The 26,560-nt window shown below is 36.6% G+C and overlaps 1 non-coding gene and 1 pseudogene across 1 annotated transcript; both read right to left on the minus strand.

Annotated features, from left to right (window-relative positions):
- Positions 1-6,333: 6,333 nt before the first annotated feature.
- Positions 6,334-26,560, minus strand: part of LOC141623506 (lysine histidine transporter-like 6) — a 33,625-nt pseudogene continuing 13,398 nt past the window's right edge.
- Positions 25,938-26,044, minus strand: LOC141625583 (small nucleolar RNA R71). Its single transcript, XR_012535355.1, has one exon. It is a non-coding gene; the product is annotated as a small nucleolar RNA R71 (small nucleolar RNA).

Genomic DNA, 26,560 nt, shown 5'->3' on the forward strand with positions numbered 1-26,560 from the left:
TCAGATAATCCTTTATTTCTTCAGACACTTCAGGATAATCCTTTCAATAACCTTCAGATAACCCCTTTTCAGTTAAGTCCCCTTTCAGTCCTTTAGAGAGAGTTGTCCTTCAGTGAGAGATAGCCTTCAGAGTTAGCCTTTAGAAGTATTAAGAAGTTTCTTCGTAATCCCTGTGACCCTAATGCCTTCTTGAGACACCAAGTTATCTTGGACAAAGAGTTTTGCCAAGCGTCTTCAGTCCCGTTTCACCCAGGGGTATCTCAGGTATGGTCTCTTCTTATGGCTGGCGAGTCTCCTTAGGTAGTCTAATTGACTTTAAACAACCCTCCCCGATAGTCGACAGAATCTAAAATGTTCCCGACGACAGGTCCTTGGCTCAGACCCCTTGAGCCGCCTCGCGTCGCCATAGTCGTCAGGTTGTAATCTTTGATTGACCTGATGGCTATAATTTGACTTTCGCCTTGTCCAAGCCTCAGTCAAAGTGGGGGCTTTGTAGATACCTCATTTCTGCACCTCTCGCAAACCACCCGATGATGATTGGGCCGCATGTTTGGTACGCGGAACGATTTATGACAGTTCGTAAGTTCATCGTCAAGTGGTCGCTCAAACATTTATGTCTACCTCTTAATTGTCATCTACGTGCCGATACGGTTGTTTTGACAGTAATTAGAGTTCATTTGGAGTCCGGGTCAAAAATCGTCTTCATTTCCTAAAACCGTCAAATCCCGAGTCAAAAGCAATGTGCTTGTCTACCTAAGGTTAGGATGTCATAAAATGTCATGATTATATCTCATTTTGAGTCTCATGTCACTTTATTAGGCTAAACTAAAAGTTTACATTACAAAATGTACATTTCATTTAGCTAAAATGATAACCCGGCCTTTAGGCCCGTTTTACGAGGTCATAACGACTTTTTTGTGTCAGGCCTATTTCACAGAAAGTTCTAGATATCTTTCTTAGCTTTCCAACGCCACCGAAATAACCTTATTCCGAGTCTTGTAGAGAAAGTTATGCCTAAAATACAACAGGCTGTCAAACGCGCTTTCTTGCGCAGGAGGAACCCGCTGAGGAAAGGACGCGGCAAGTGCTGCGCCTCTTCCAAGGGACGCAGCACCTGCTGCGCCTCTTCCTCAAGGCTTTCTTTTTGTCCAAGTTTCCGTGTTTAACCTAAGTCGGTTATTTCCGGATCTTTCTCTCATTTCCATATTTCCGCCACGTGATTAGTATAAATAGAGACCTTCGGTCTCACATATTTCTCACGCGAGTGTCCGCCCTTCTCTTCTCCCTTTGCATTCTAGACCACGTTCTTACTTTTTGGCGTCTACGTGCTTGAACATTCGACCACGTAAGCTCGGATCCTTCTGAGTACCAGCCTCGTTTGCATGACCGACCAATTTGACCAACTCCACAACTAATCAACTTAACTAATCTTAATCGTTTTCCTCTTACGAGGGCACTTTCGTTACATTCGAGTCGAGCATCACTAATCGTTAACTTAGTTTATCTCATTTCGTCAAACATGTAAGTCTGAGGGTGTATAAATCCCTATTTTATTATTGTTATTTACTTTTTGTATCATTAATGTAAGATTTATGTCGAAAACATCTTTTAAAACCGATTTATAAAACCTCGTTTAAAACCCTTTTTACGGATTACCAGAAGATAACTGTCGAGAAAGGACGCAGCAACTACTGCGCCTCTTCGAAGGAGCGCAGTGTCTGCTGCGCCTCTTCGTGAGGCTGCCGCAGTTCCTGCTTCCTTTCTTCTTCCTTCGTCCTCTGTAATTCGTCTTTTTATTTGTTTCGTTTGTTTTTGCTAATTCTTTGACAAACATACCATAATAATTTCACATGTATATTATTTATCATTCATTAGCATGTAATTCATCATTAAATCCGACTTGAATCCCTTATAATCCAATATTTGCGGGTTTTCGTCATTAAATTCAATCCGGGTTGTAGGAATTCAATTCGTTCATATTGAGTTTCTGGAATTCGACCTTTGATATATTTTCATCTATCTATTGTCATATTCGTCGTTAATTTGTCGTTGATTCGTCATGTTTAACCTATTTAGTTCACCTATGTCATCAATCCATCTTTCATCCATGTAAATAATTCATCTTAATTCCGTTTCATCCGTGTTTTATTGCTTTTATGACTCATTCATATGTAATTAATGAATTAAATCACTTCCATCCGAGTAAATATATTAATCGATCATTAAATTCACCAATTAATATTAACGATTTGCAGTTCCGGCATCACAGCCAGAACTCACCCTTGGAACAGACGCAACAACTGCTGCGCCTCTTCCAAAGGGCGCAGTCCTGCTGCGCCTGTTCCAGGTTGACTTTTGTCTCTGAACTTCCGTTCTGCCTTGATCTAGTTTAATTAGCTTACGTATAATTAACTATTAACCGTATTATCGCCTACTGTTCTGTTCGTTAATTCTTTCTTTCATTCTTTTTCCCAAATTATTCGTTTTAAAGGTATTTTCGACATAAATCGCTAAACCCGTTGTAATTATTGTAATTTTAATTATTGTAATTTTATTTATTGTATTTATCATTGTATTTCGTATCATTTGTATGCCTTCACATGTAATTCAACCTAATTCCTACTTTGACCCAATTGTATGCTAAATTACGTGTTTTAACGACCTAGTCTAATCTTCACATGTTAGGATTAAAACTTGGATGTTGCATTGCATGCATATAATCGACGATATATCAAGTATAGATAATTTCCCTAATCATTAGTAGAGGTCGCTATCGAGGTGGGCGGGATTAGGTGTTCGATCAAAAGAGCTTCCTAATACGTACCCTCACCCCTTACTCCAGATCTCTGTGAACATCCGTGTTCATTGGCATCCACGAGAGTCACTCTAGACATAGAATGCTAAGGGTAACGAGTTCTTGGTGTTCATGTCACTACTTTGTGTCTTGACATGACACGAGGTATTCGAACGGTTCCAATTTCCCATAAAAATTGGTGGCGACTCCACAAATGAAAACGCTTGTTTCCCATGCGCCCCCGTGGCCCCCGATGTCCATAGTAGTCTCCAGGAAATATGCTCGTCCCGAGCGTCTAGGCAGTAGGCACGGTGGAGTCTGCAAGGGAATCCGAGCGGATTAGGGGAGAGACGCTCGGATTTGTTGGCCTTAAGACGAGCATCTTTGCATCGGGGCGCTCAGATTCTGGGGCGGGACACGCTCGTCCTGGGCAGGGAGACGCTCGGATCTTGGGTCAGTACTTCTCTTTTCTTCTTTCCTCAACAATTCTCGGGGATCTTGTTGGGGATGCAAGGATCCTTTCATCATTACCCAATCAACTTTATTATCTACATAGGCCTTCTAATATCATCTTCCCTTTGATGCTTGGTCATTGAATTCGATCAATTTAGCTCCATTTTGTCATGAAAATACAAGATTTGCACTCCTCTCCTACCAATGAAACAAAACCTCAAAGAATATGCAAAATGGGAAACTAAAGATAGTAAATGACCCAATTATGCACTAAAAAGTATAGGAACGAGGCTAATTCGGGGACTAAATATGCTTAAATATGAGTCACATCAGAACTTCCCACTCCAAGAGGGATGTGCACATTAATGGCTTGAGTCACGGAGGGACTCATGTGGTGGAGACACGACGTCTGGCAGGGGATCCGATTGGCTTCCGGACCCGGTACGTCTGGGCGTGTCCACCCCTTCTTGTGGTTATCGGTATCTCTGGGCGTGTCCCGATAACACTGTGGTTGTCGGTATGTCTGGGCGTGTCCCGGTACCGTGGTATGGTTGTTTGATAGTGGTTCAGTCATGTTATAGTCATGTTGCATGTTCACACACTCGAGTCGTGTCACACTTTATTTATTTATTTATTGAAATTGATGTTTGTTGTACGTCAGTTTAATTGTCACCTATTTCTGGGGTGGCATGTGCCGATCCATATGATATTTCCGATCATATGGGGAGCAGATTAAGTACAGGTTTTGCTTGTTGACGTGATCGGGATTTGGGTCGCGCCTTAGACTCGGAGTCAAGTAGCATAGTATAGATGACATAGATGATAGTCGACTTGCAATTTGTATAATTCACTTTATTCATTAATTTATGTTTGTAATAACTAAACTTGTTATTTATTTAATAAAGTTTCTTAATTGTAATTCCGATTTCACTGCCTCAAGAAACCGAGACGGTAACATTTCCCAATTACCTTGGTCAGGTAAGAAGGGGGTGTTACAATTTGGATAGATGGGTTTAGAGGGAAAGAAGGGGAGCGTTTTGGAGGAATGAAATCCACAACTTGATTAGCAAATTGAATTTAGAAAGGGGAGAAGATGACAATTTAGATCATCTATGTAACACCCGACCCAAACCTAGGGTCGGGAGCGGTCAATCATGATAGTTAGTCAGGCTATGTATATGTCCGACAGATCAACACGAGTCCTTTCCATCACATTTTGTCCTCACTCATGCACATCCCGAGAACCTTCCCAAGAGGTCACCCATCCAAAGACTTTTTCCGGTGAAGTACGCTTAACTGTGGAGTTCTTTTGCATAGATAATCAGAAAAGAAAGTGCACTTTGTTGATTGATATGAGTAGTACTTTCAATCGCTTTTAAGTACTAGTCAGATTTTAAGCCTATTAGTGGACCTCTTCAAGGGGAACCCCACCCAAGTAACGTCTTCGGTTCAGTGGAGTATTACAATCTCCATTCAATGATCCGGATTATATTGTGACGATCTAATGGTGCAAGTGGTTGATGAGATAAACGAGGAATCTATCTATATAATATATGAATGTGAGAGAAAATGGACAAGAAATAGAGAGGATCTTTACTCGGAAAATAGATCCCTCCATTTTCTTATCCAGCCATATTATCGTAATTGCTAAATCCCGCGCACTAATTTACTCAATCCCGCGCATTTTGCCTCTAAAATTCCATAAGTTCCCTTCGTCTTAAAATAAAATTAAAAAAATCCCTCTCCCTTCTCTAAATCAACCCTAACCAATTCATTAATAAATCGACACAAATGGATCATAATTCGTGCATATTATATGTAATTTTTCTGTTTATGAACACTATTTTTAGGTCTTTTAATCATTTAAACTAATGTTTTTTAATTAAAAAAAAGGTTATTTTTAAAATTAGGTTTTGGATGGATGTCGATTACAATTAAAGTCAGGTTAATGAAGGGGCGGTTATGGGGTTGTCGAACAGGCCGAAGACGGTGGTCGGAGGGTGCAGTATAGGTGGTTGCTGCGGTTGCGCGGTGGTGCGGTTTCTGCAGTATGCGCGGGCCGTGTGGTCGACGCGGGTATGGAGGCAGGGAGGGGTGACGGCGCGGGGATGGGGGCTAGGAGGGTGGCGGCGCGGGAATAGGAGAGGGTAGGGATGGCCGGCGGTAGGGTTTGGTGGGGGAGGGGTAATTGGTGTTGGGTTTTGTTGGTGATGGTTATACGTACACCATGTTTCCCCTTTTTTTCCTTTTTCTTTTTCTTTTTGATTCTCTCTTCTCTCTCTTGTTTTTTTTATGGATAAGAAATGAGAGGGGTATACTCGGAATAAAGGATAAAATTGCGCGGGATTGAGTAAATTGGTGCGCGGGATTTAGCAAGTCCCCATATTATTTTTTATATAATAAAGGAAAGATTAAATGACATCCTCCATTATCCCTGTCCTTCAGTCCTTCCCCCTCCCCTCCCCTCCATTTTTTTTTAAATCTAAACAATGCCTAAATAAAGACTTATAAATAGTTAATTTAACTGTTTTAATTAGTAACGATTATGACGTGCCAAATACGGAATTGGTTGAAATCTCTTAATGATCCTCTTACTCTGGGGACAAGTCCGGACATGAATCCAACAATCAAGTATGACTAAGCACACATCCCCTATCTACTAATAACAGGTTAAGAAAATCTCTAATTGTTTTCGGCTAAACAATTCATTCTGGAATTGGGCTTATTTTTTATATTATATTGTATAAATGTACTGGGCTACAAATCAGCAAGTTCTTCTAAATTAAGCTCTTATAGAATTCTAGAACTTATAATCTACTTAGAAGATTTGTGTATGTCTAGACATTTTCTAATAAAAAAAATCCACACATTTTATGAAGGTAGTAGTTATGGTTAAAAAAACAACTACGCTATTAGAAAAATATAATAAAAATGATTACCTTTGTATAAAAAAATTATTTTCTTTAAAATACCCAATTTATGATACTCCGTAGTACTTAATTCTCAAGATTAATTTTGTAATTTCAATTTTTTTTTCTCAAACCAAAATCTAAGTAGGATAAACATAAAAAATAATAAAACAACAAGTCTTATTGAAGACGAACATATCCGTCACAAGTTGGTGGTGGGTCAAGTAATACACAAGTGAGTATATAAGACAAAAGCATGTGCTTACACACTATTACTGAGCAGTAAGCCCCTATTTACACATTTGCTAAAAACTGACTCCGTACATATTACTAAGCACACCTTACACATTTTACACACTACACAAGATCTCGCAAGAACTGGATAAGACAGACTAATGGTCACGACAGGCGTGGATTTGAGTCATCGAGTGAAACCGTCCCAAGTTTTCAGAGTTCCAAAGTCGAAAACTCACCCGAACTTGTAGAACATTGCCACATATACGAAGTACTAACATAAGGCCGTCTTATCCAAATTTTGCTGATAATTAATCAACTGAGAACTTGTGACATCTGAATCCATATCTAAGAGTAGAAGCTATACGTGGAGGAATCCATGACTGCAAAACACATATAAATGAACAAGAAAAATAAATTAGAACAATGATGATCATTTTCATGAACCAAGAAAGAAATAATTAGAATAAAATTACCCAATTGATGAGCCAAGAAATGCTGAATTTGTTAAGTTTCTTGATGATGAGCCACATTATGCTAGGCAGCTGCAAGTTTGTCAAACACGATGATTACGAGAAATAAGACAGATGTTTAATTGCACTATTAGAAATGTGATGGGTATTAAAAGAAATGGAGAGGTTACGAAGTAGGAAGTTGGAGCGAAACCAAATCCTCCAAAGAACCCAAGAAGATCTCCGAAGAAAGAGAAGGAAACTCCAATGAACAATGTTTAATAGAATAATATCTTGTGATATTATTTGATCTTGTGTATATTGTATTCCTTGTAGCTCAAGTCGTATATATTTCGTCTTAGGAAAGTTAATATCATGTTTCTATTATTCTTAGAGCTAGTTACCTAAACTAGAGATATGCTAGGGTTTGTGTAGCTTGTATATATGTACGATACATCGTTTGGAAATAATCATTGAGTTTTACCTACCCTACTTCTCAATTTTTCATGGTATCTTGAGCAGCGATAAAAAAAAAAACAAACACAAAAACAGAACAACAATATGACAGGAACCGATGGAAAATCTGATGGAAAACTCAAAGGAGAAAAATCCAAGGGAAAACAACAAACAATTCTGATTACTTCGCCACTTTACCTACACCCATCGGATAACCCCAATTTAATGCTTACACAAACCATCTTTAACGGCGAGAACTATGAATTATGGGCCGATGCCGTTAAGAATGGACTAGATGCAAAAAATAAATTGGTCTTCGTGGAAGGTGGAGTCAAAAAGCCAGTCGAAGTTGAAGGAGAAGACAACATCGAGCTATTGGCTTGGCGACAGTGCAATGCCATGTTAAAAGCGTGGCTAAGGAATGTCATCGATCCTAAACTACACCCTAATATTACCTTCACGGTGACGGTTGCGGAAATCTGGGATGAGCTGCGGGATCGATATTCGGCGGGAAATGCCCCTCGAGTTCACCAATTAAAAGGGGAACTCAATGAATGTAAACAAGGAAGACAATCCATTGTTGAGTATTATACGAGATTGAAGACCATATGGGACGAGCTTGCTAATTACAGCAAAATTCCAAAGTGCACCTGTGGAGCAGCCGCCATGATATTGAAGGAGAAAGAAGAAGAGAAAGTTCATCAGTTCCTAATGGGACTTGACACGAATTTGTACGGTAATATTCGTACAATCAATTTATTAATGGAAGATCCTATCACAACTCTTACTCGAGCATATGCATTAGTTCTGCGAGAAGAACGACATACGAATGTCATGAAGATGAAAGAAGAGCACAATGAAGCAGCTATGGCAACGAAATACTTTGGTGCAGGAAGGGGACGGGGCAACCACTCGAAACAGGACAAAGAAGAGGAGGACACACCGCCACCCCAGTGCACTTATTGTGGAAAGTATTATAATGTTGAGAGAATTGCTATGATAAACATGGTTATGAGGTTGTCAAAAGCCGAGAAAGAGGTCGTGGTAGAAGAGGAACCAGTCGAGGTCGTGGTAGGGGACGCTCGACAGGCAGAGGGCAGAGTAATTTCCAAGCCAATGCCGTTGGAATTTCATCAGAAACAAAGGAAGGAGACACGTCCAAGCAGACCAATTTTCCTTTCACCAACGACGAGATTGACCGAATTAGAAGTCTTTTAATGACGAGCCTGGAAGGTAAAAACGATCTTTCAGGTATGAATATTAATTTTGATAAGGAATGGTTGATTGACAGTGGAGCCTCGCATCATATGACGGGACGAAGAGACTGCCTTCGAAACATTAGGATGGGCTAACCATCTATTGTTGGACTCCCGGATGGAAGACGGGTCACAGCTAGAGAACATGGCGAAGTTTCTTTGAGCGCAAATTTTGTTCTAAAAGATGTCCTATTTGTTCCATCCCTCACATGTGATTTAATTTTGGTTCAGCAGCTAATAAAAGAAAACAATTGCGTAATAACTTTTTTCCGATCATTGTATTATGCAGGACCATGCTACGAGGACGGAGATTGGACGGGGTGAGCATCGTGACGGGGTATACCACGTCCAGCCGAGTAAAGTGGAATTAGTGAGACAAACAGTGCTGACCAAAGAAGACGAGTTGTGGCACAAGAGACTCAGACATCCGTCAAGTAGTATTTTATCTCAATTTTCTAATTTGATTGGTAGCAATTTACATTGGAATTTGGACCATGTTTGTGACCCGTGTTGTAGGGCTAAACAAACACGCACCCTTTTTAATCTTAATAAAAAACGATGTGATGAATTATTTGGTTTAATACACTGTGACATTTGGGGAAAGTATCGAGTTGCTAGTTTATCCCGAGCCCATTATTTTTTAACCATCGTTGATGACCATAGTAGGGCAGTGTGGGTTTATTTAATGAAAGAAAAAAGTGAAGCCGACGAGTTACTTCGTGTCTTTCATCAGATGGTAAAAACGCAATATGGTAAAACTATTAAAATAATTCAAAGCGATAATGGAACCGAATTGTTAGGTGGGCCCATGAGGTTTTACTATGAGGAACACGGGATCCTATTTCAAACTAGTAACGTCGATACACCACAACAAAATGGACGAGTTGAAAGAAAACACAGACATATACTTGAGAAAGCGAGAGCCTTACGTTTTCAAGCGGATTTGCCTATTCATTCTTGGGGAGAGTGTATATTGACCGCAGCCTGTTTAATTAATAGGACACCCACTCCATTACTTCACGGCAAAACACCGTACGAGGTCCTATATGACAAACGGCCAGACCTGACCAATCTTAGAGTATTAGGTTGCCTCTGTTATGCCCATAACAAAGATAAACCACGCGATAAATTTGGGGAACGAGATTAGCGGTGTGTTTTTCTAGGTTATCCTCACAGTAAGAAAGGATGGAAAGTATATGATTTGTAGGATAAACGTATGTTTGTATCGCGAGATGTGCGTTTCTTTGAACATGTTTTCTCCTTCTATACTCCTTCCATCGACATTAAGCAATCAGGACAGTCCAAAAGTGGCAACCCGGCACTTGATGACATTGCTTTGGTGCACGATGACACTAGTATTAGTGTTCATAATGATGTCGACATTCTGGGAGAAGAGCGAGCTCATGTCGACAGGGGGAGTAAAGAGGAAGTAACAGTTCGTGATGATGAGGAAGCAGGTGTTCTTTTTTATGGAAATGAAACACCTGCAGTTCTTGATGTCGGGACTGATGTTGTGGACGAAGTGGAGGAAGAGAGACTTGGGCGAGGAGCTCGTGAAAGAAGGGAACCCATATGGAGAAAATATTATGTATGCAAGTCAACGAGAATTATCGCACCCCACAACGATGCTCATCACGGTTAGTCGAAGTCCACGAAGTCAGGTACTCGATATCCTTTGATCAGTTATGTTATTACAAATTGTTTTTCTAATTCCCATAAAGAGTTTATAGCAGCTATTGATGCAATTCAAGAGCCCAAGCATTATAATGAAGCGGCTAGACATGCAGAATGAAGAAATGCAATGCGAAATGAAATTGACGCTTTGGAAAGGAATGGGACATGGGAAATCGTTCCTCTACCAAAGGGCAAGAAACCCATAGGATGTAAAAGGGTGTATAAAGTAAATTATAAAGCAGACGGACACATTGAAAGGTATAAAACAAGGCTCGTTGCACAAGGTTTTACCTAAATCGAAGGGGTCGATTATCATGAAACTTATGCGCCGGTATCAAAGATGACTAGTATTCGTTGCATGTTGGCAGTGGCCGTTGCCAAGGGATAGAATATCGAGCAGTTGGATGTGAATAATGCCTTCTTGCACGGAGACTTAGAAGAGGAAGTATACATGAGAATACCGCAAGGTTTCGAAAAAGAAGACAAAAACCAAGTATGCAAATTGTTGAAGTCGATATATCGTTTGAAACAAGCATCTCGAAATTGGTTTGCGAAATTAACCAAGGCACTTCTCAGGTACAGTTTTGTGCAATCACTAGCGGACTATTCGTTGTTTACATATAATAAAGTCGGGAAATTTGTTGGAATTTTGGTATATGTGGACGATATGATAGTAGTGAGCAACAATAGTACCGAGTGTGGAGTCTTTAAAGCTTTTCTCGACAAAAATTTTGGGATCAAAGATTTGGGTCGATTAAAGTACTTTTTGGGCATAGAGGTTGCACACGGGGCTAAAGGATTGTTTCTCAACCAGTGGAAGTATGCTTTAGACATTATAGAAGAGACGGGAATCCAAGGGGCGAAGCCTGTGCGCACGCCAATTCCGCAGCATCATCGACTTCCTCTAGCTAAGGGGTATGTTCTAAAGGATGTAATGAAATATCGACGGCTCGTTGGTAAGTTAGTGTATCTCACTATCACACGACCAGATTTAGTTTATGCGGTTCACATGTTGTCGATGTTTGTTAGTGAACCACGCAAAGAGCATTGGGATGCGCGGCCTTGAGGGTAGTTCGATACATAAAAATGAATCCTAATAAAGGTATTGTCCTGCGTAAAGACTCGGATTTACAATTACGGGGATATTGTGACTCGGATTATGGTAGTTGCCCACTAACCAGAAGAACATTAAGTGGCTATTTTGCATCGCTAGGATCGTCACCTATTTCATGGAGAGGAAAGAAGCAAGTGACGGTAGCAAAATCGACGGCCGAAGCCGAATATCGTGCGATGGCAGGAGCAACAAGTGAACTTATTTGGTTAAAATCCTTTCTTGCTTCGCTAGGAGTGTTTCATGTGAAAACAATGAGTTTATTTTGCGATAATCAAGCCGCAATTCATATTGCAAAAAACCCGGTCTTTCACGAGCGAACTAAACATATTGAAATTGACTGTCATTTTGTCAGGCAACATTTGGTTAGCAGGAACATCAACGCTTTACACATTCGAAGCAAAGAGCAAATAGCGGATTTATTTACTAAAGCTTTAGGAGGCGAGGCGTTTGATCACTTACAACGCAAGTTGGGACTTGGTCTACCAAGTGCTCCAACTTGAGAGGGAGTAATAGAATAATATCTTATGATATTATTCGATCTTGTGTATATTGTATTCCTTGTAGCTCAAGTCGTATATATTTCGTCTTAGGAAAGTTAATAGCATGTTTCTATTATTCTTAGAGCTAGTTACCTAAACTAGAGATATGCTAGGGTTTGTGTAGCTTGTATATATGTACGATACATCGTTTGGAAATAATCATTGAGTTTTACCTTCAACCTTTACCCTGTTTCTCAATTTTTCAATGTAAGTGCTGCATTTTCATCCAAAGTTAAAAAGAGAGTATTCATTACCCTTTATTAAACATCAGGAAATATGAGCCGAGATCCAAATTAGACCGAGCAAGCAATATAACATAAAATGAGCTGAATGGACCTAAGTTTACCTACGTTACAAATTAAATGACATAAACCTAAATAAACACAGACTCTGAATGACCCAATCTGACCGTCATGTAACCACCAGGGGCGGCTAAGGCCCAGTTCAGCCCTGAGCGCTCGAACAGGGCCTCCAAAATTTAGGCCCAAACTCGGTATCAATCCCTTTAAAAAAAAAAAAAAAAAAAAAAAAAAAAAAAAAAAAAAAAAAAAACCTTAAAATTCTTTCCCCAAATTAGCGTGTCAGATTGGCGTTATTATTCTTTCACGCAATCAGTCAATCACGCTCATTATTCTTTCCCCAAATTGGCGTTTAAGATTTCCAAAATCCAAACCCAAAAACCTAAGTAAACAATCAAACGTTCAAAAAATTCTAGCTATATATCTTTCAATCTCAAGCACAAATTCACAATCAACCTTAATCTCTCATTTTCCCTTTGAAATCAGATTAATCAATTACCAAGAATTTAGCTATTACTTTGTTTTGAGAAGAAATCAACCAAACTCATCAATTTGAACTCAAAAGGAGGATTCTGATAGGTAATTTTTCTTTTCAATTTGCTTTGTATCAATTATTAATTATTAAAATTTAGACTCATATCGAATTGTTGTTGTTGACGATTATGAGTTATGATGATTGACGAATAGTCGAATTCTCGAATACATCTGAGATGGGTCAGATTCTTAATCGATGATTCTGACCAAATTTTAGTATGATTATATATTTTGGTGAATTTGATTAATTTATTCATGTTGTATTTCAATGAAGGTTTTGACGATTGAATTTTCATCTTGGATGGAATTACATTCATACCGTGAAGACTAGCATTAATAAGGTTGCTCTATCAGGTTGTTTCCCTCCTTTTTACCAATTGTTAACATGCCACCGAGAATAAGAAAGTTTGATTGTGGGTCCTAAAAGCGTAAAAAAGAAAACGTATAGAAGAGTTAACCCGATTCCAAACCGGAGCCCTTGATAAGTTTATTATAAAAGAGTCTAGTCTGCTTTGAAAGTGCAATTGATAGTGAAAATATGGTTATTGTCGATGAAATTGTTGCAAATTGTGATCAAAAGGAGGTTTCTTGTGATGTGGTTCTAATTGCTGATAATGACAATGCTAATAATAATAATAAAGACGGTCATTACAACCAGAATAATGATAGTAATGTTAATGATGACGGTGTTTTTCATAATGACAACAACAATAATGAAAATAGAAACAATATGAATGATGATGTTAATGGAGAGGCGACCCTTGATGGTAAAAATGCTAATAATGTTAAGAATGTGTTAGATATTTTTGATCCAAGAAATTGGAATGCGCTTGACAATGATATGATCAGTATTTTAGCGGATAAAGGTCCCCGAAGAGACTTATCATTTGAAAGAGGCCCCAAGGATAGATGGTCTAGACAATTTTCTTCAACATGGTTCACTAGAATTTTGTCAAATGGAGAGAAATGTGATAGAGATTGGCTTGTGTATTCAAAGGAACTTGATAAAATATTCTGTTTTTGCTGTAAAGTATTTAGGAAAGGGGCGGCTAGAGGTCAATTAGCTAATGAGGGTTTTTCGGATTGGTGTCACGTTAGTGCTAGACTCAAGGAGCACGAAAAGGGTGTTGAACATATTACTAATATGTCTACTTGGTATGATTTGCGTGAACGAGTTCAAAAGGATCAAACAATTGATAAAATTGCTAAAAAGAAAATGAAAAAAGAGAGAGATCATTGGAAAAAATTGTTGCAAAGAATTATATATGTTGTGGAATTTCTAGCAAAGCATAACTTGCCTTTCCGCGGCAAAAAAGAAAGATTGTATCAAAATAACAATGGTAATTTTTTAGGATTAATTGAAATGTTAACGAAGTTTGACCCTATTATTCAAGAGCATGTTAAGCGCGTAACCAATTCTGATATTCATTTTCATTATCTTGGTCATAATATTCAAAATGAGTTGATACTTCTTATTGCTTCTACGATCAAATCTGAAATTATTAAAAATGTGAAGCAAGCAAAATATTTTTCCATTATTCTTGATGTACTCGATATTAGTCATCAAGAACAAATGTCATTGATTTTGAGATATGTTGATGTGTCTTCAAGTTCTATTTGTGTTCAAGAATCTTTTTTAGCATTTTTGAATGTAGATGATACTCTTTTGGGCAAGGTCTTTTTAATGTTTTGTTAAATGAGTTGAAATCACTTGACCTTGATGTTGATAATGTGAGAGGACAAAGTTACGATAATTGGTCAAATATGAAAGGTAAACACCAAGGTGTACAAAGAAAGCTTTTAGATGTAAACTCTCGAGCTTTTTTTACTCCATGTGGTTCTCATAGTCTAAATTTAACATTATGTGATATTGCCAATAGTTGTGTTAAGGCAAAAGATTTTTTTGGAGTCATTCAACGAATATACACTATTTTTGCCAATTAAACAAAAAGATGGAAGATTTTGAAAGAAAATGTACCCGAACTTACTCTAAAATCATTGTCATCTACTCGTTGGGAGAGTCGTGTGGAAAGTGTAAGAGCTATAAGATTTCAAATTGAGGAGGTACGTGAAGCTTTACTTCAAGTAGGAGAAACTGATAATGATTCTAAGATAAGAAGTGAAGCTAAATCTTTAGCCAAAAATGAACTTGGTGATTTTGAGTTTTTGGTAGCACTAGTCATTTGGTATGAAATATTGTACAGAGTTAATTATGTTAGTAAAAACTTACAATCACATAATATGGTTCTTGATGTAGCCATTGAAGATATTAAAAACTGGTTTTGTTTTTTGAAGAATATAGAGAATTTGGATTTCCTGATGCTATAAATGTAGCAAAAAACATTGCAATTGAACTTAGTGTTGATCCCGTATTTCCAAAAAGGCGAGAAATTCGAAGGAAAAAACATTTTGATGAAAATCAAAGTAGCTCGTCTGATGTTGTTCACCAAACTACCGAAGAATCATTTCGAGTAAATTATTTCTTATTTATTGTTGATCAAGCTATTGGTTCACTTAATAGAAGATTTGAGCAATATCAAGAGTTTCAAAATACTTTTGGATTTTTGTTCACTTCTACTCATTTGCAATCATTAGATAATGAGACCTTACCTTCTAATTGTATTAATCTTCAAAAGGCTCTTACTAGTGGCAAACGATTTGATATTGATGGAAATGATCTTTATATGGAGTTAAAATTGCTCAAAGATATGTTGCCTGATCAAGATATGAGAGCCATTGATATCTTGTCGTTTTTGAAACGTAAATGTTATTTCCAAAATTCATTTATTGCGTATCGAATTTTGTTGACTATACCTGTGACAGTTGCATCTGCAGAGAGGAGTTTCTCAAAGTTGAAGTTGCTGAAATCTTATTTACGCTCTACGATTTTACAAGAACGACTTAACGGATTAGCATTGATAGCCATAGAGAAAGATTTGTTGAAGAAGATTGATTATGAAAGTTTGATCGACATTTTTGCTTCAAGAAAGGCTCGCAGGAGGATAATTTTCAAGTAGAAATGAAGAGTGTTTTAAACGATTGGAAATGTTATCAAATTTTACTTGTGTACTTTTATTCATTGAGCAAATAAAAATTGACAATTTGTTTCGATAAAGTTTCAACCTTATGTTTTAGGGCCTCATTTTTTTTTCCCGCACCGGACCTCTACTAGTTTTAAGACGCCCCTGGTAACCACTGGACTGGAATGACCAATACTAACCGAATGGCTTAACCAAATCCGGCCAGATGAGTACAATTTACCGAAAATGGCCCAGACTGAAGCACGACTCATTTGTGAGGTCGACTTACCAACGTAGACAGAACGAGTGATGAGACGAAGTGCAATTCCGTTGGGAAAATTCAGCCTCTTAGACATCAATCTCTCAAGCATATCAAAGATGGGCATTGCATAGACCTTCAATCAAACCAAAAACGTCCTTAGATTATTCATGTCGGAAAAGTCAGGATCCCAAATGACAAATATTTGTATGAATGACAACCATGAGATTAGCCGAGGCGGCCGGCGGGCCTTTGGAGACCAACAAGCACATTGTCATCAACATCTTGGCCGAAAGCCCAGTACCCAACAAAAGCAACAGGGAAGTAGCAAAGGGCATTTTGATAAAATAAGCACCCAGGGCACCTTTCCACATGGAAGGTTTCTCGGGCGTCGATGGTATGGTTGCCTGGATTTCGAGTGCCACTGCATATGCAAATGATAACTGCCCTAAAGCGTTGAATACCCGGAACATAAAGTCGATGGAGCTCGTCTGCTTGTACCCATAATTTACGTTCTCGATCTGACCTTTGGCCACGCATCCTACCCATGCTATTGTTGAGTAACTGCAGAGAGTTTTGTTCATGATTCAGTCAGTATATTTGTTCTTTCATCGATTTTACTAATATTGAGGTGGCTTTGTTTTGAGAAGCTGGTAAAGAATTAGATCGAGTCAGTACTGAAAAATAAGATTGACTGACATGTTCTCTTTTTTATTTCAGTGTTGAGTGTGGTGTCGACGCACAGACAAAGGTGAAGTATCGAAATAGATAAGGAATAATGTATACCTACCTGAGAGACATGAGAGCAGCAGCTAAAGAAACCCCGGAAACAGAATTGAAGTTAGGTAGCTGAAAAAGGAAAAAATGCAGTGATCCAAAAATGAGGATCCAGTAAGATTGCTTCATTTTGGTGCAGTTTGTACAGGCTATCTCCATCAACTTTTCAAGGCACTTTCCTTCTGTAACCATGTAAACTATATCACATCCTACCTGCACAATTAACTGCTGAGGAAGCACCACCCATGGCCCTAGACGCGTACTTTAATTTCCCAAATCGAGTCCCTGGGACACATTCATGCAGCTGTTTCATTTGCCACATTGTGTTCAGAGTTATGCACCAGGATAGTATCATAACCGCTGTTCCTGGTCACCTGTCACATTTGGTCAAAGTAGGATTCATTAGTTACTTACTTATAAATCTACCAACACTGACCCCAATCTATGATATCTGAATAACCAAAAAAAAGGGCTCGAATTTTAACTACAGAAGAAATGACAAACCTTAACTAACAGGAACTGCAATGACCACACAACCCTAGTCCCTACCCTATCCAAATGACACGACCAAATTCACCCTTTCCAGGTCGGCAGGTCGACTTCCTTAATTACGACATTAAAATATTTAAAAGTATGTCCTAAGTTGAAGTTCTTGTGGAGTTTTTACCATCCTAAATATGCCATGGCATAGGGAAGGCTTAGAACACCAGCACCAACCATCGCGGTGACTGTATGGAAGGTTGAGCACCACCATTTGGCTCGGGCCACTTTCTTCAACTGAAAATGCTTCCTGATAAATATTATTAGTTCCATAAAATTAGTTACAGATGCTTGATATATATTTTTAGTTCCATAACGACCATAAGTATTTTACCTTAGGCTTTGGAGATCCAGGAGTAGTTGAAACCATGTTTTCTGCAAGAATATAAGATTGTAACTTTAGTAGGAGTAGTTGTTTCAGTTCAAGTGTCTTATAGTGGCAGACTGGCAGATGCCCACTGTTTCAAGTAAGCCACATACTCCGTACAATACTTGGTAATTAATGTATTTCCTTTTTCAATATCTCTCAAAATATATTCCTATGAAAAACGTTTTCTCTACGAATTTCATGATACTATTTTAAACTCGGAAGTGCTTAATTTATTAAATTAATTAAAAACCATACTGGCGCTCGAAAGTGAGAATGACTTATACAAAAGACGGGAATAATCATCCAAGAAAAGTTGTTTAATGCATTAAAAACCCCGTGGAAAAGACATGTTTGTCATAATTTGCTATGATTGCATGAAGAACAAAGTTGAAGTTAGGAGTTGAGTGGGTGCAGGTAAACTATGTATTAAGCTCGAGAAGGCTGCTAAATACCAAGTTAAAGTTCACTAATTTGTATTATGTTGATGTTCGTCCTATTTTTAAAAATTTTAAAGGCAACAAAAGAGACGGAGGAAAAGTGGGTGAAAAGAGCCAAAGATGATTTTCTAGCAAAATGGGACAAAGGACATCTTTATCATCATCATCTCAGGAAATCATCCCTCCATTTTATAAATTAGTAGTTATTGAGTGCGACCGTTTTATGATATAGTACAAGTGTATTAGAGTTAGAAAATGACCATTTTATAATAAATAGACCATTTTATGTTAAAAAGTGACCTTTATAAAATGTCCATGGTCTATTTATTATAAAATGGTCATTTTATTAATATAAAATAATGGTCAGTTTCTAAGTGGTCACACCATCTGACCATCTTATATCATAATTTGTGTTATAATTAGTACGGTAGTCTTTTATTTTATTTACTAGTTTTAAACCCGTGCAAAGTGCACGGTATAGTTTTAAATTTGTTGTCTAAAATAATGCTAAAATCTTTGTTGAGTTTTGTATAAAGTCATATTTAAGAATTTCAATTTAAATGATTGACAAATTCGTATATTCAACCTTAGTCATTTTAACACGTTTAAAACTTAGATTATATTAACAAAATTAAAATGGGAGACATTACTCCCGTGTAAAATATAAAAGTAATGTCTGCATATGACAAAATGAATCTGTGCAAATTGCACGGAATTGTTTTATACGTGTTGACTGTTAATCAAGGCCCGTGTATTTAAACTTACTGTGTAAATTGCACGGAATTGCTCAGGATATTTGTAATCTGGCTCATGTACACATACGCATTATAAATTTGAAATACGCAATTTACACATATTATACGTATGTGTAAATTTGTAATTTGGGCCAGTGTATTAAAGTTATAATACTTATAGCACGTGTAAAACAAAACCATGTAAATTGCACCGGATTGCTTAAACGGTTAAACCTGTCGTGTGTAATGTCATGGTTGTTTCAATGGGAGACAATCTCGTGTAAATTCTTAATACAATTGTTGCAATTGACACATACCCGTGATTTTGAAAGAACGCACCTTTCAAATATACCCGTGTTGTCACATTTGTTTCAATGGGAGTCATGTATAATTGTTAGGTTAATACATACCCGTGCAATTTTCACGGAAGTAGTAAAAGTACGTAAATAATTGACAAAATAGTATATTTTTATTATTTTATTTAACATATTTTAATTAAAGATAAATAAATGAATGAGATGAAAAAAAATATATAAAACCACAACTCGTAAAACCCAATTGAAATTGTTGGTAAATCGTGAATTAAGGGGTCGAAAACTCGAAATTACTTTGAGAGAGTTTAGACAAAGACCGATCAAAGTCCATAAACATAAAATTAACGTCCCGTATATCACAAAACTCACCATTGCCTCCATACAAATACATTGAAACAATCGTTTGTATCCTGTTATTTTCCATGAATCCAAATAAACATTTAAATGTTAGCTCTACCTTTTTTTTTGTGCAGGGGCATTAGCCCTACCTAATCAAACCATTTCACCCTAATCTCCCTCAACCTCCTATTTCCTCTCCGCACTCCACAACAATTATGCGTCCATACTCCTCCTTCAACCACTGTTTTGACTCTACATTTGTAGATCTACAACTAACTGTATCTACGTATCCCTATTTTTTAAAAGGTAGTATTAAATTTAATTATTTTTACGTTGAAATTTTTGTTTTTGAGTAATATTTTTACTCTTTAATCATTACCTATATATTTTACTCTTTAATTGATATACTGGTCACCATTTTAAATGTTTTATTTTAAATGTGACTATTTATCTATTGTAAACAAATTTCTGTTTTATTGCTTGTATTTTTTACCCTTCAAATATTTTTGTGGTCATGTTATCAAAATTATTAGTAGTCTGCTATTCATGGAATATACAATAATAAAAAAAAATCATTTTTAATATTTTTTCCTTTATTTTCTAGTCATTTTTTTACTTATTTTTTTATTTTTAATATAAATGGAGTATATCACTTGTATAAAGTGTCTTTTAATCCCATCATATTCTTATTTTTTATGGCTATATTATTCAATAATTGAAGTATCATATTTTGAACATTAATCACATTTCAAATTTCACAAAATCTAGTGTTTTAGGTAAATAAAAAAGCTTAAGAGCATCCGCAAAGGTGGAAAAATAGCTCCCCATATACACCCTCTCTCCTCCTATGGGGAGCCTCACTAATGCACTAACATTCCCATAATTTGAGGCTCCACCATTATTAGAGAAGCTTCCCAACAAAAAGTAAGGGTAAATTGTATTTCTTTTGGGGAGGTTCCCAAAATTTTATGTGTAAATGGGGAACCTCATTATTGCATAAATGTTGTTATAAATTGGGGAGGGTAAATGGAAAAGTTAGTGGAAAATGAAGTGGACGAATAAGAAAAGGAAAGAGAAGATATGAGGAGCCTCACCTTTGCGGATGCTCTAATAGAACATGGGCAATGTGGTGGGGCCTTTGGAAAAAAAAATAAAAAATAGAACTTTCAACCACGGGCTGACACGTCAGCTCTGTGGTTGTTCGTTTAATATATAGGATTATTATTATTATTATTTTTAAGATGTTTTTTTTAATTAGCGTAAATGATCTATTAAGGGTCAATTGGTCGAGTAGTTGTTGTTGCACGATATTCCTCTTGTAAGCTAATTTTAAGTTTTCACTTTATCTTATTACTTGGGCAGCTTTATAAAAACCCAACATATATATGAAACAAAATTATTCGGATGTAAAATAACACCAAATTAGTAATTTGCACGGGTTTGAATAGTAGCAGACCCATGCAAATTGTTGAACCTGTTTTTTATTTTGTCAACATCGTGCACGGAGAAATTGAAAATTTTGACCTGTGCACATTTTAAATGAAAATTTTGACTTGTGTTCTTATTGTTAATTAGTGAAACAGGACAAAATGAACATTGTGAGCCATGCACGTTTAAAGCGGCTACGTCGATTTGTTAAATATTCATACAATCATACCCGTGATATTAGCTTATTAATATACAAAGTAATAATTTAAAAGTAAGCGATAATGATTAACTTAAACAATTCTAGTAAAATATAAGATGCACTATCATGCGATATATTATGACAAAGTTTACAACTTATTTTCACTAGCATAGAACATCAAATAGGATATTACTCCTTCTGTTCCAGTCAGTAATTTACAGTAATTTTATCTTCTTTTCAAAAAATAAAGTAAGTGTAAATTATCAACTAAAACTAAGGGAGTAATTTGTCTATTTCATTTTTTAAAGTGGCCCAATGATAAACTTTTAACTCTTAAACTTACTGTCTTGATAAGCCCAATTAATTGCCATTAATAGCCTAAAACCCTAATTAACCCACCCTCTACGATGGTTTTCCATCATTCCCACACATACTAATACAGTATCTATATCTACAACTTTCATTTAGTTTTCCCTATTTTCCTCAATCTTAATAACATCAAATAATCCTGATTTATTAACAACTTTTATGGATCTATGTTAATTAAAACTATAAAAGAATAACCGCTGACATCATCCTATGACACATGTCACTCTCACCTTAAAAATTTTCCCGCCAACTTAAACCATAAACTGATACTAAGGCCCTGTTTGGTAAAACTAACTGAAAAGGTAGCTGAAACCTGAAAAGGTAGCTGAAACCTGAAAAGCTAACTGAAACCTGTAAAGGTAACTGATAATGTAGCTGAAAAATAGGAACTGATAAGGTAGCTGATTATATAAAAAAATGTTTGGCAAACTAACTGAAAAACTAACTGATTTTGATGAAATGACGTAAAAAGATATGATAATTATTTAATAGTATAGATTTAAGGGGTAAAAACGGAAAATCAAATCAAATTAGGTACCAGAAATCTCAAATGCTACTCTAGGTAGCATTTCATTTCAGGTAACTTATTTTGTTAAACAAGCTACTTGTCAAACGCTTACAAAAAAATAAGGTACCTAGAATTTTGGTCAAATAAGCTACTTTAACCAAATCAGGTACCTGAAATGTCTTGCCAAACGGAGCTTAATACTTTAGCAACAATTCCCATCATTGCCTTTTATACGGCATCCTTCTTTCCAAAACATATATGAAATCTTTTTCATTTTCTTTCTAACATCTTTTTTTATATATTTTCTCATATAAAATATCATATAATTGGGATCACAATATAATTATTAAATCATTCATTAAATTTTCCATTGTTTCTGAGTTTTAATTTTCTATTCTTCTTCATAAATAATCGGAATTTGTACTTTTTAGTGTATATAGATCCAACGCAATAAATTCGCAGTATTTATAGAGTTTTTACTTTTTAGTGTGTATTATTTATTCATTTTAAATTTATACCGTAATTTTTCATATTTCAACTCAGTATTTTGATATGAGAAAAAAAAATTAAACTACAAAACTAATAAAAAAAAGTTGAGTATATCATGAAATCTGTATTTTAATGATTTTTTTTTTATCATAAAGTGTTAGTATTTGTACTCCGTATTTTATAATTGCATACCACTTTTATTTTATTTTGATTAAAACTACATAATTTAGAATTTAATGAAGAAATTATACTCTGTTAATAATTTTTTTATTCTTAAATACATTATCAAATGAATGAGTTTTGATGACATCTTTATGCTGCGACTCTCAAAATATGAGTTTACCCATTTTAATTTAATCATCTTATTCTTACTCTTAAGATTTATTTTTCCTGTTGACAAGATAAGTTACTGACCAAAGATCTATTTGGTTTTGCCCCGTCTCATTGCCTTCAAATGCAATTAGCCTTCCTTATGACGGAGATATCTGTTTTAATAATAAAACTGGTCAAATATCGTCCCCACATGGTCATATAAGACAAATCTTTTTTTCTCAATGTATTTTGCGTTTGTCTTATTTCTCCCACATGGGTATATACCCTTCTTAAATGAGAATTTACCTTTCAATATAATCATGGCTAGTATTTTGGAATGCAACATTTCAATACGTATGACACATAAGATAAAGATTATGGTTTGTAGAATTTGCTTATTTTCATCTTTAATTATGTATAAACATTTCAATATGTATCATTTATAAGTAGAATTTACATGCATTTAAAATTATTAATACGCTATGAGACATAGGATAAAAATTATGGTTTGTAGAAGCTCAAATCAAAATTATGAAACACGTGTATATGCATGATATGTGACCAAAGTTTGAGCATGTCTTCACGATACAATGGTAACTATTAATCATTAATATACAGTGTTTTAAGTATAACAAATTTTAAAACTTATTTTTATATTTTATCTATATATAACCGTGCAACTTTGCACGGGTCCTAAGCTAGTGATATTATATGTTTAACTAGTTTAGAACCCGTGCAAAGTTGCACGGGTACATATAAATGATGTGACTCATATTTGTGCACATTTAGTCCCCGAACTAGCGTCGTTCCTATGCTTTCTAGTGCTTATTAGGGTCGTTTCTTATCTTTAGTTCCCTACTTTGCATATTCTTGGAAGTTTTGTGACTTTGGTAGGAGAGGATTGCTAACCTTGCATTTATGGAGCAAAGTTGAGCTAAATGGAGTGCATCTAATGACCAAGCATCAAAGAGGAGACCATTACTAAAGGCCTAAGTGAATAAATCAAGTAGAATGGGCAATGATGAAGACCCCCACGACCCCTCAACGATCCCCACGGATCCTTAGCCAGTAAAAAGAAGAAGAAGAAGAGCTGATCAAAGATCCGAGCGTCCCGAGCTCAGGTCGGGCGTCTCAAGCCTCAATCCGGGCGTCTCACCATCAGGTCGAGTGATTCCTTGGGCAGCACGAGCATACTTCAAGGACAAGTCGGGTGGCTCCTTATGAGACTTTCAAGGCACTAATCTTCTTCTTAGGGACTTAATCGTCATTTAAGCCCTTAGTTACCCTAATACTTGTACTTAGTATAAATACCCCATTGTGTTAGGGGATTAACAACCAAGTTTTACCAAGTTATAATTTAGCATTAATCAAGTTTATACATTATTAATCTAGTTTAATCAAGTTGTATTTACTCAATTTAATATTAATCAAATCTTAATTCCTCTTTAATCATTCAAGTGTTCTAAGAATGAGTTGGGTAATTTGAAGACTATTTGGGGTTTATTGAAGACTTGACAACTCTTCATGATTCATCAAGTGTTCTTCTATTATTCTTTGCTTATTATTTGGATCATCCTTAAAGTTGGTATAATCCCTTTTACCCTTGCTCAATTAATTATTGTATTACTCATTCATCATGTTTAACCTTGTTAACATGATTGACACTCTTATTAGCATGTTTACCATAGTCATGAGTGAGTAGTCTTCTAGCTAGGGTTAATGGGGGATTAGGGGAACTAAAACATGGGGGTAGATCTATACTTAATCTAATATGTTTCATAAGATTGATTGCTTGTTGTAGTTTCAACTTATGCACATGTTATGCTTGATAGATTGCTTGATTAAAAACTTTGCATGCATACATCTCTTATCTATTCATCAACAAGACTTGTCAGATATAAACTAACTCGAGTCTTGTTAGACCATGCATAAATTGAATAGGAAGAAACTAAGTCGACTTGTAGGTGTTGTACAGTCTTGACCGACTCGGCTCCGGGACCCAAATCTTCCTTGGAATTGTAAGACATAAACTAACTCGATTCCACTACAACAATAATTTGCTTGCAACTATGTAAACATGTTTGTATGATCACCACCATGAATCCCCTATAAACCCATGACACCTTAGTGCCTTAATCAATTGTTTACAAACCCCTACTTTACTTGCTTGTTTTACTTTCATTTCCTTACATTTCATTGTTAAGTAATTTAGTTTGATACCCAATTCTCAACCCAAATTGTGACACCCTAGGACATAGCTCTCTACAACCGATAACTTAATTCAATACCCATCCTTTGGGATCCGACCTTTATTTACCGCTCTACTAAGAGTAGTTAGTTTAGATTATAAATATTGTTTTGGTTGGTTAGTTTAGACGACAAAGTTAGAACCGAATAAAAAATGGCGACGTTGCAGGGGACGGTGTTCAATTGAATTACTATCATTTGTTATGTTTAGTTGTGTCTTTCTTAACCTTGGGGAAGTCAAACTCCTCAAGTTAGTTTTAATTGTTTTCTAGTTGTTTGCTTTTTGCATGTCTAAGAGATCGCAAGGTAGACCTTTGCCTATTGATCCCGAAATTGAAAGAACCTTGACCAACATTAGAAGAACCGTTAGAAGGGCTTCAACAAGTTTGGGTATTGGAGAACTCGTGGATATTGGTGTTGTCCAATCGGATAGTGTTGAGTTAACCAACCCTTTTGCAAGAAAAGGAGAGGAGAACCCAATTCAAAACCAACCACAAAATCAACCCACAATGCCTAAATTTTCATCTCATTCCGTACCAACCGAGGAGAACCTACCAAATGGTACTCCAACACAACCTCACTTAACCGGTAATTTCATTGCCAAATCCGCATTCATACAATTAGTTGAGAGGAGTCAATTTGGAGGGATGCCTAGTGAATATCCTCATCTACGCATAGAGACTTTTTGTGACTATTGTGATGCAATCTCTCAAACCGGAGTAACCCAAGACCAAATTCGATGGGCGTTGTTTCCTTTTTTCTTGATCGGAGCCGCAAAACAATGGTTAAAGAGCCTAGACAAGGCTACCCTTGGAATTGATTCATGGAAGAAGTTAGCACTTGCTTTCTACAAGAAGTTCTATCCTCCGGAGAAGACTAACATGTTGAGAGCCCAAATCACCGGGTTCAAGAAAAGAGATGAAGAGTCCCTATATGAGGCTTGGGAGAGATTCAAGGATACATGTCGCTCTTGTCCTCACTATGGACTAAGCGAGTGGTTCCTCGTCCAACAGTTTTGGAATGGCTTATATGAAGACTCACGAAAAGTGCTTAATATGGGCTCTAATGGGAGATTCACCGAGGTCGATGACAACCAAACATGGGCTAAAATCGAAGAAATGACGGTTGATAATTCCCAATATTGTAGGCCAAGAAAAGCCACTAGGGGAGGGAATCATGAGGTGGATTCTATCACACAATTGGGTGCTCAACTAAGTGCTCATATCGACACCATAAACTTGAAGTTTGAGAAGGCCATGACCAAGCTTGATGAAGCTTCCCAATCACCCAAACAACATGTCAATGCTATGATGGCAACATCCTCAATCCTAAATGGAGTGTGTGAGAGTTGTGGAACCTTGGCACATGATCAACACGAATGTAGGGGAACAAATGAACAAGTAAATGCTTTCCAAGCATACAAGAATGACACCCCTTATTCTAACTACTACAATGAGAATACCAAATTCCATCTAAACCTCTCATACAAGAGCCAAAATGTCCA

The sequence above is a fragment of the Silene latifolia genome, chromosome X, assembly GCF_048544455.1.
Source record: "Silene latifolia isolate original U9 population chromosome X, ASM4854445v1, whole genome shotgun sequence".
In the NCBI taxonomy this organism is placed as follows: Eukaryota; Viridiplantae; Streptophyta; class Magnoliopsida; order Caryophyllales; family Caryophyllaceae; genus Silene; species Silene latifolia.